The sequence below is a fragment of the Fukomys damarensis genome, unplaced genomic scaffold (assembly GCF_012274545.1).
Source record: "Fukomys damarensis isolate Sample0158 unplaced genomic scaffold, DMR_v1.0_HiC HiC_scaffold_25, whole genome shotgun sequence".
NCBI classification, from domain to species: Eukaryota; Metazoa; Chordata; class Mammalia; order Rodentia; family Bathyergidae; genus Fukomys; species Fukomys damarensis.
In genome coordinates this window covers 6,341,742-6,351,442 of record NW_022900937.1, presented here as the reverse complement: position 1 = coordinate 6,351,442, position 9,701 = coordinate 6,341,742, and positions in this window count along the sequence as shown.

The following is a 9,701-nucleotide window of genomic DNA, read 5'->3' as shown; positions in this document are numbered from 1 at the left end:
TGTGCAGCCGCTGTGCAGTCGCCAGGAGTTCGAGCTCCAAGGCTTCAGGGCGGCCCGGGCCGGATGGGGGAGCTCAGGGCGCAGCGAGGACCCGGTCCACGCAATGGCCAAGGGAGGATGAGTCCACGCAGGGGAGGCCCCGGGGTGCTGGCCTCCGCCTCTCCAGGACCAGAGCCGGCTCACGCTACCCTGTGGACTGCGGCACAGGAGAATCAGGCGTGACAAGGAGAAGGCCACACCGGCTCGGTTCGTGAGGCGCCCATCTGCATCAGCACCTCATGGAGCAGAACGGGAGGGGACCAGCGTCTTCCACCTGTTTTGTTTAGCGGATACTTAAGCACTGATTTGAGACATGTAACGACCATATCAGTAGCAATTCTAATGTATAGGATGATGGGCTAAAATAAAATTCCTTCATACATGAACAAAACAGCCACCACTTAATATTCTAATACTTACAAGAGGAGCTAAGTTGGCAAATGCAAAGGAGACGGAGGGCTAAGATCTCCCCTCAGGGTAGTGACTAAGTGCGGTCACAGGGTCTGCATCAAGAGCTTGAGATTGTGCCACCTCCTCTTAGATCACATGCAGATATTTACGTCGCTCCTTTCTAGCCTCCTCCAGGGCAAAAAGGAGACAAATATCTGAAAAGCTAAATAAAATTCTCTAACAGAGAGGTCAGACTCCAATGGCCTTCTTGGATAAATCAATTTCTAGCAGCTGTGGCCTGATAGTGTAGTTCAAGGCCTCAGAAGCTTAACTGGGGAAGGGTGCTGCAGTTAAAGGGCTGGAGTCACGTTAATTAGATGAGTTTTTCCTTGTAGAAAAGCTGCTGGCCTCAGTTCATCTCGACTCTTCCCTACATTGGGGTGTGCTTTCCTACTGCACTTCTGTAGCTTGACAGGTTGCTTTTAAAAGCAATTTATGTATAGTCATCTGTATGCTTCAGGAGAAACAGCCCAATGTGTTCATTCATTATACTCTCAATATTGGCTCTGTTTGTGGAGGGAGTCTCCAGCCTTGTTTGGAAGATCTTGAGCTGGATGCAGAATGGAGCGGAAGGAGACATGGGTTACAATTTTCCCTTCTGGTAGGAAGGAAGCATGAGGAGAGAAAAGAATTGTAATAATTGTTTGAGCACTGCTTACCCCCAGAAACAGAAATTTTCTCATGGAAACAGGAACGTAGTAAAAAAAAAATCCTGAAAACTGTCTAGACCTTTAATCCAATTAGAGGGAAATGTGCACAAATATAATCTGCCAAGAAATTGTTAAATACTCATTAGGTATATTAAAACAATTTCAAAATAGTGTACACAGAGTGATGGCAACCTTCAAGTTCAGTTCTGTACATGTATATGGAGAAAGGCAGATCTGGAAAGAGTATTAGAAGTCACTGCTTCCAGCCCCGTGGCATTCCATTCTCAATTTATTTTTATTATTTGTTTATTAAAGATAGTTGAGAGGTTCAACAGCTTTCTTCGGAGTTCATGGCAGAGCTCAAACTCCATCCATGATTAAATTGGTTTCTGGGTGTTGTGCTTTTAACAGCACCTTAAATCTCTTACATGTTGCTTACATGTTCCAAGACAAGGCTTAGCTCTAAGAGCCATGGCGGCTGTTGAAGTTATTCTGTTGGGTAAGGTTGTTGTTACACCACATGTCACCTTAATGTAGGCATTAAATGTGGACATTATGTGAGAACTTCTCACCGTTTCACTTGTAGAAGTCCTCGGGAGGGGGGAAATCACCAGAATCTGCATTTTGGATATATGTTGCAAATCTCTTTCTTGCTGAAGAAGAGAAAAATAAAGAACAGTGTACAAAAATTGGGTCAAAATATCTGTAGTCCGTAATGTAGTCTTTCAAACATATACCTTCCCTCAAATATTAAACATGTGTACTTGTAAGATTTGCAATTGTTGGACAGTTGCATACTTCACAGTTGTTTCTTTGAATAATGATATTTCAGATCTATAATTGTACTCTGAATATGTTCCGAGTGCCATGGCAACTATTACTCAGTAGCCAGTGGCTAATGGGCATAAACACCGTGAAACATTACTCACATCTAACGTCAGCAGATTTGAAGGGAGTCTTATTTTTTAAAATTTAAGAATGCTTTGGCAAAGGTTGGTGAATTTTCTCTCTCAGTACTGACAGAATGACCAGGACCGCATAAATAGTCTTATGAAAAGAAAAGAAAATCTACGGAACTGGAAAAAATTCACATGGCCACCATTTGCCTATAAGCAGCTGGAGGCTATGAACTTGAAGGAAAAATGACTGCAATCCCACTGGCAGATGTCCGGGAATATTTTATTGTTTCAGGATATGAAGTGGAGCCCACACCTAGTAAGAGCCTTGCTTGCTTGCTGAGGCACAGATGAGAGAGGCCGTGGCTAGATTTGCAAGCAGGTTCTGGATTAAAAAGGAGCTACGTATGAGAACAGGCGTCTGCGTAAGGCGTCTGCATCTGTTTCCGTAAGAGACCCGGCTGTGGGGAAGGACTGGTCGGGCACGCGGGGCTGAACGCAGTGGACCACGGGGGGCGGGGAGGGGGGCTCTGTAATGACGTCATCCACTCAGGAGGCTTGGCTGAGCGACGTGACTACGTCACAGATACCTGGAAAAGCCAATGTGCTTTACATCCAAGGAAAACACCTAGGCCGAATTAAGTTCAAAACTGATATAAAGCCATCAGAATAATGAACGAAATAGGACAGAAAAGCTTTGCCAGGAACCTAAACCATAACACACTAAACACCATTTATGATAAAATGGAACATTCTAGAGAAGGGTTGAGCAAAATACAGTCTGTGGGCAAGCTACCTGGTTTGGAGATAAAGTTATACTAGAACACAGAGGTGTCCATAAAACTTTATGTTGCCCCATTTTCACTGTAACTGCACTTAGGCTGCTATGAATTATTCTAGATCACAACCTAACATGCCATCTGGTCCTTTAAGAAAATGTATGTATACACAATGGGGTATCCCTTAGCCATAAAGAAGGATAACGTTGAATTATTGGTAGGATCTTAAGGTCATACTAAGTGAAACAAATCAGACACTGAAGGCTGAATGTTGCATGGTTTTTCTGAAAACCCCAAAATATAAATAATTTAAAGAGCAAAATATAACAGAAATGGTAGGAAACAGAGACAGACCCTGGAGATGGGAAGATGATCAGGGTAAGAAGGGAGAGGGAGAATGGCACGGGAAGGGGAATAAAAACGATGTGTTTCTGCATCAGCTCCCCAAGATGAATGGAACCGTGATGTCTCAGAAGCACATACTGATAAAAAATAATAAAGATAAAAAGGAAAAATAATCACAACAAAGATCGGCTCACTACAGAGTCATACAAAAATATCTAGCATGTGGAAAATTAAAATAATTGCTGGACATGAAAGTATGAAATCATGTGATTAATACTTTTGAAGAAATGTAGTCCTTAATGGGAAAGGAGCCGGAGATGACGCACAGATTGGATTCGCTGTTCAGAACTCAGCGAGCAGTTGTGTAAGATACTGCAGAAGCTTGTAGGAAAAGAACTTCATAATTGCCCTGAGCAGGTAAACGGAAAGTAAACAGCAGCCAGGTAACATATCTAAGCCCAGATGATAGAATATCAGAAATGAAACAGCCATTTAGTAGGCTTAATGCAGGATGGAAGCCTGAAAAGAAATCTAAATAGCTTTGAAACAAATGATTAGAAAAGGAACCTTTCTCCGTTATTGGTGGGAGTGCAGACTGGTGCAACCACTGTGGAAATCAATGTGGAGATACCTCACAGAGCTGGGACTAGAGGTTCCATTTGACCCAGCCATCCCTCTGCTGGGTATCTTTCCAAAAGAATTAAAGGAATCATACCACAGTGATATATGCGCACCCATGTTTATAACGGCACAGTTTGTAATAGCTAAAACTTGGAAACAGCCCATTTGCCCATTAGTTGGAAATTGGATAAAGAAGATATGGCTTTTCTATAAAATGAAGTACTACTCAGCCATAAAGAATGAGAAATTAGATTCATTCATAGGAAAATGGACACATATTAAGGATATACTCCTAAGTGAAATAAATGTCACACATGTGTAAATACCAAATAGTTTCTCTGATGTGAAAAGCTATAATGGTACATAAGATCCTAATGAGATAATTGACCATGTGAAATAGGAAGAAAAGGGCTAAAGGTGTAGGGAAAATGGGAAGGGTAGGGGAAAGGTAATAAGGGAAAAGAAAAAAATGAGAAAATGAAAAAAATGGAAATAAAGTGTTTGTAAATGGGGAGGTGAGGAGGGGTTGAAGGGAGGGCAGGGACAAGGGGGAAAAAATGAGAACCAAGACCTGTCATGTAAAGGTGCAAGATCCCAGTGATGAATGTAATTGTACCGTATACCTAAAATGTACCAATAAACTCAATAAAAGAAAAAAAAAGAAACAAATGAGTAAGATATGCAGCAATATGGAGAGGAGACAGAAAAGAGAGTAAAATATTTAAGAGCATGTGCAGATGTGTGGGAAAATAAAACAGTCTACCACACGTGTAACTCAAGCCCATGGGCAGAGGGAAAAATAGAACAGAAATCCTATTTGCAGAAATAATGACTGCAAGTTTTCCACATTTGTGAAATAAAACATCAACTTGCAGATCCAAGAATCTGGGCAACCCCAGCAACACAACCGCCAAGACCACTTCCCTGAGGGAGAGGCCAGTACAGCTGGTGGAAGCAGAGGGAAAGAGGAGAGTCGGCGGTGGGGTTTCTCCTCCTGGGAAAAGGAGTCCTGCTACTCAGAATGTAACCATCATACAGACACTATCAGACCCTTTACTAGAGACAATGGAAGTGGGAAGACAGAGAACAGCTTTGAGGATTGGAATGAAAATCAAATTTCTAGGCAAATTTTTTAACAACAAACCGCCCTTGAGAAAATAAGGCCAATTTTTCATACAAACAAAAGTTGAGAAGGTCCAGCACCAGCAGACTTGCACAATGAGAAATATTAAAGAAATTACTCAGCTTAGGAGAAACTACTACAATGAGGATCTATAGGAAAGAATTAGGAACAACAAATAGGGATATAAATTATTATCTTTCCATGTCTTAATTCCATTTAAGGACAAAAAAATGGTTTCAAGGAAAATTAAGAAGATGGAATTTTGGTAAGACTGAAGTATTTAGAAATATGTAGCCAAATGATAGAGGACAAATATATAATATATAGTGAATATAATAAAACATTCTTAATACTATAAAAACTGTGGCAAATAGATGTTTTAATTTCCAGAGCAAACATAAAATAATAATAATAATAACATAAAAGAAAATGAAATAAAAACAGTGTAATAGTATTCTAAAAAAATAGTTTTCATTAACTTCAAAAGAAAAAAATGGTAGTGAGGAATCAAAAGAGAATCAAGCGAACATCTAGAAATATAGCTATAGAACAGACCTAAATAAAAACAAATGAATAGTCACAGTAAATTTTTAAATATAAGTGAGCTCTATTTTATGATTAAAAGGTAATGGATCAGATTGGGTTCTCTTTTTAAAAGTAACGAACACCTGCTTTTTATTTTTAAGTAACATAATTCAAATAATAAAGATTAGGTTGAAACTGAAATGGAGGAAAGTGGTGGGTCATGCGGCTAATACACACAGTGAAAACAGGGTTGCTGAATGAGCACCACATAAAGCTGACTCTAGGACCAGAAGTGCTTCCAGAGACAGATAGAAAACGTCTCATTAAAGTCTGAATCCATGAGAAAGACCGTGACATTTTTAATTGCATCTGAACTCAAGATAGTGCTTCAAACAAAAGGGGGGGGAAATCACAAAACGGAATGGAGAAATGGTGACAGGTACACAGAGTTTTAACACTGCTCTCTTTGTAATTCATAAACAAGTAAGCAGAATCATTAACAATATCAGAAAAGTAAGCAATGCCCTCAACCAGTTGACTCAGTGGACCTTCGTGAAGCAGGACAGCAGAGACTGCATTTTAAGTACACATGGGATATTCTAAGTGATAGAGCAGATTTTAAAATTTTTCTGTCTCCCCTGAGAAGATGGTTGCCTTTTAATATTTTATTAGTCCGTGTTTGTTTGTAGTGCACAGTGCTCGCCTTCCTTGTGTGGGACTGGTACATGTACGGAACACAGCTCAAATCCTTTTCGCATCCTCTCCTCCTCCTCCCACCCTCCATCTCCTGATCCTCTTCCCTTTTGAGAAAGATCTATCTTCATACTTGCTGTTGTGTACCATCGTTTTTATTCAGTCTCTATTAAAATTTCCACAAAGTATCTTTCTATAAACTGACAAGTTGTTTTTATACAACTCCCATGAATACACAAATGGAATAGCATCACGAAGGGAATCTTGAATAGAAAAGGTTGAGCTGTATACACTGTCCAGTTTCAAGGCTCCTTATAAAGCTACAGTTATAGTAAAGCAACACAACACCAGTGTAAGGACATAGAACTGGGCCAGTGGAGCAGAGCAGAGCAGACAGAGTTAGGTTCACATTTAGAAGTCACAAGGCAATTTAACGGGAGAAAGGAAGCCATTTTCGACAAATGGTGTTAGAAAAATACATTAACGTATTAAAAACAATTAGCATTTCCTACCTCAGCCCACACAAAAAGTTACCCAGCAACGTTTCACAGAACCTTGGAACTATAGGTAGAAACTAAAATCATTATGAGAATAAGATCTCAAATGGATTGAGTTTTTATATGACAAAAACCTTCCTAGAATTTTAAATTGATAAAATGAACTTCACCAAACCTAAGACATCTTCTTCTTAAAAATCACTATTATGAAAAATGAAATTATTTGCAAAATATAGCCCTAGTAAAGGGCTTACCTCCTGGGAAAAACTTTTGTGAGTCAACTATAAAAAGGCAGTCTACCAATTAAAAAAGAGAAAACTGATCTTGAACAGGCACTGCTAAAAAGAGATATGAATAGCCTTCAATCCATGAAAAAAATATTAAAACCAAACACTATTTTACACCCTCGAGAAAGGCTGAAATAAAAATGAAAGGCTGACAAACTCGAATTTTGTGAAAATGTGGTACAGTTGCACTCTCCTCACCGACGTTAGTCACACTGCCCAGTTGAACAGATACCTATTCTTTAGTCCGAAACTCCCCTGCAGCATAATTACCAGGAAAAGTGAAGGCGTGTGCTTACAAAGAGACTTAAAAGAGAATGTTCAGAACAGCTTTATTCATCATAACAGGAAATAATTTTAAAAATCAAAATATCTATCAGAGGAGAATAGGCAAATTGTGGGGTAGTCATGCTTTGGATTACGGCTCCAAAATGATTGTGTCGCACAAAAGAAGCCATTTCTCCTCACTTCCCCCGTGCATATTAAATAATTTTATTTTTATAAATTTCAAGAGTAGAGAAAATGTATCTCTTGTTGATAGAAGACAGAACAATGGCTGTCCCTATGGTAGGTAAGAAAGTGTGAGATGGGACACCAGTAAACTGCATGACATAAATGTTTACCTTCATCAAGGCATTGGTGACAGAGGTTTGGAAGTTCAGCTCATTAAATGATGCTCCTAAGAGACATGCATTTTACTATGCATAGTTTCAACTCGATTTGTAAAACGCTTGAGCAAGGCCACCATCAATCCTATGCTGTTGGCTGTAAAGTCTGTGTCACACAAATGGAACAGATAATGAGACCATCTCTTCCAGGGTTTTGTGTTTCTCTCCGAAAGCATCAGGCACTTTGGATGAAGCCATTAAGTCTTTCTTGTGACAGCAGTGCCCATCGATAAGATGTCACTGATCTGCTCTTTGCTAAATATGGATTCCATACCATTCTTATCCAACTGTTAGCTAAAGTGTGTGACACACAGGCATTATTTCATTCCATAATAATCACCACCCCTCATGGCTGAAGAACTCTGTTCTAATTAACACAATTAAATTATTTCCTTTTAAATCAAAAAAACACATCTGCAGTCTAACCACTAACATGTTTCTTTTACTTTTATGCACATATAATTAAAGCTGTCACATGAAATATTTTGTAAAAGATACCTTTTTTGGCAAGTAAATTCTCTACAATATCCCCATCAAAATGATCGATATTTCTTGTTTTGTTTTGTTTTTGAGACAGTATCTCACTATGTATTCGAGACTGACCTGGAACTCACTATGTAATTAAGGCTGGTCTCGAACACACTGCGATCCTCCTGCCTCAACCTCCTAAGTGCTGAGATAAAAGGCATGCACCACGACACCCAGCAAAATGATCGATATTTCAACGAACATTAAACTCTCCTCTTTTTATTGGACCCAAAGAAGACTAGTATTAAATGAAATTAATTAATATTACAATAAGAGAAGTAAACATAAATACCAGAAATAAAAGAAGGAGAAAGCAGAAGATGAGGTAAGGAGATACTTGCTAAGGCTCGCTTTCAAAACATTTGCACTTAAGTCATATGGGAATTGTAATAAATGAGACATTGGTATTAGCTGGTTGGGCAAAGCTCCGTTACTATAACATTAACACTGCTTGTTATGCCATGAATTGCAATAATTACTTATCAGTGCCCTCTTGCCAAATTGACCCAGCAATAGTTATTCATGAAGACTCAGACATATCCCCACCAACTGATTAGAATCTAAATACTTAGGGCCTCCAGCACTGTACTTACTACAGTAGAATAATCAAGAAGCATGCTTTCCAGTCCCTGCTGAAAAACAACACAAAACATTTTATAACTCACCTGCTAAACACAAATATTGAAAAAATACTTGTTAGTTTTTCATAAGAATTTTCAAGAAAGTTAAAGGTGCATAAAACCTATGTAGAGATGGAAGGTCTTGTAGTATTTCTCAGGAAAGAGTTGTAGAAATCTTAAAGTTATGTATATTTCAAGCACCCTACAAATCAGTATTGTTAATTACCACCATTTATGAAATTTAAATTTTGTCTACAAGCTAAAGGGCAAAAAGTAACATAAATTTCAATATTATCGCAATTTTTTACTTTATAGGATCTATATTAAAATATAGAAAAAAATTTTGAGACAGTCTTGCTATGTAGTTCAGACTGGTCTTGAATTCACTATGCAGTCCAGGATGGCCTGAAACTTTCAGTGATCCTCCTGCCTCAGCCTCCTAAGTCCTGGGATTACAGATGTGTGCTATCATACTTGGCTTTAAAAATAGAAATTTTAAATATTTGAGCTTATATAAATAAGAGCTCTTGTGAGTTTGTATTTCTAATTATTAAATAGAATTTAATGTTTTTCTGTCTTCTAAAATGAACTTTTTAGTGCAGATCACTTGGATTATTTAGGTACACAACAAGATCATAGGGTCCACCAGTTTCCCACACATTGTCTGTCCGCATACATGTGCATTCCGTGCCATCACCAGCATCCCAGGACAGGGCTACATTTGTGACAGTCAGTGAACCTACACTGAGAGATGATGATCACTCAGTCTGACGTCAGAGTGTTTTCCTGGCTTGTGTATAACTGAGTTTGAACACTCTTTAAAGACACATATCTGCCATCACAGCACCACAAAGACTTGTTTCATTGTCCCCCACGCCTTCTGCGCGCCCCAAATCCCTCCTTTCTCCCCAATCCCGGAGAAGCACTGATCCTTTTGCTATCTCTTCACTTCTACCTTTTCTAGAATGTCATATAGTAGGACT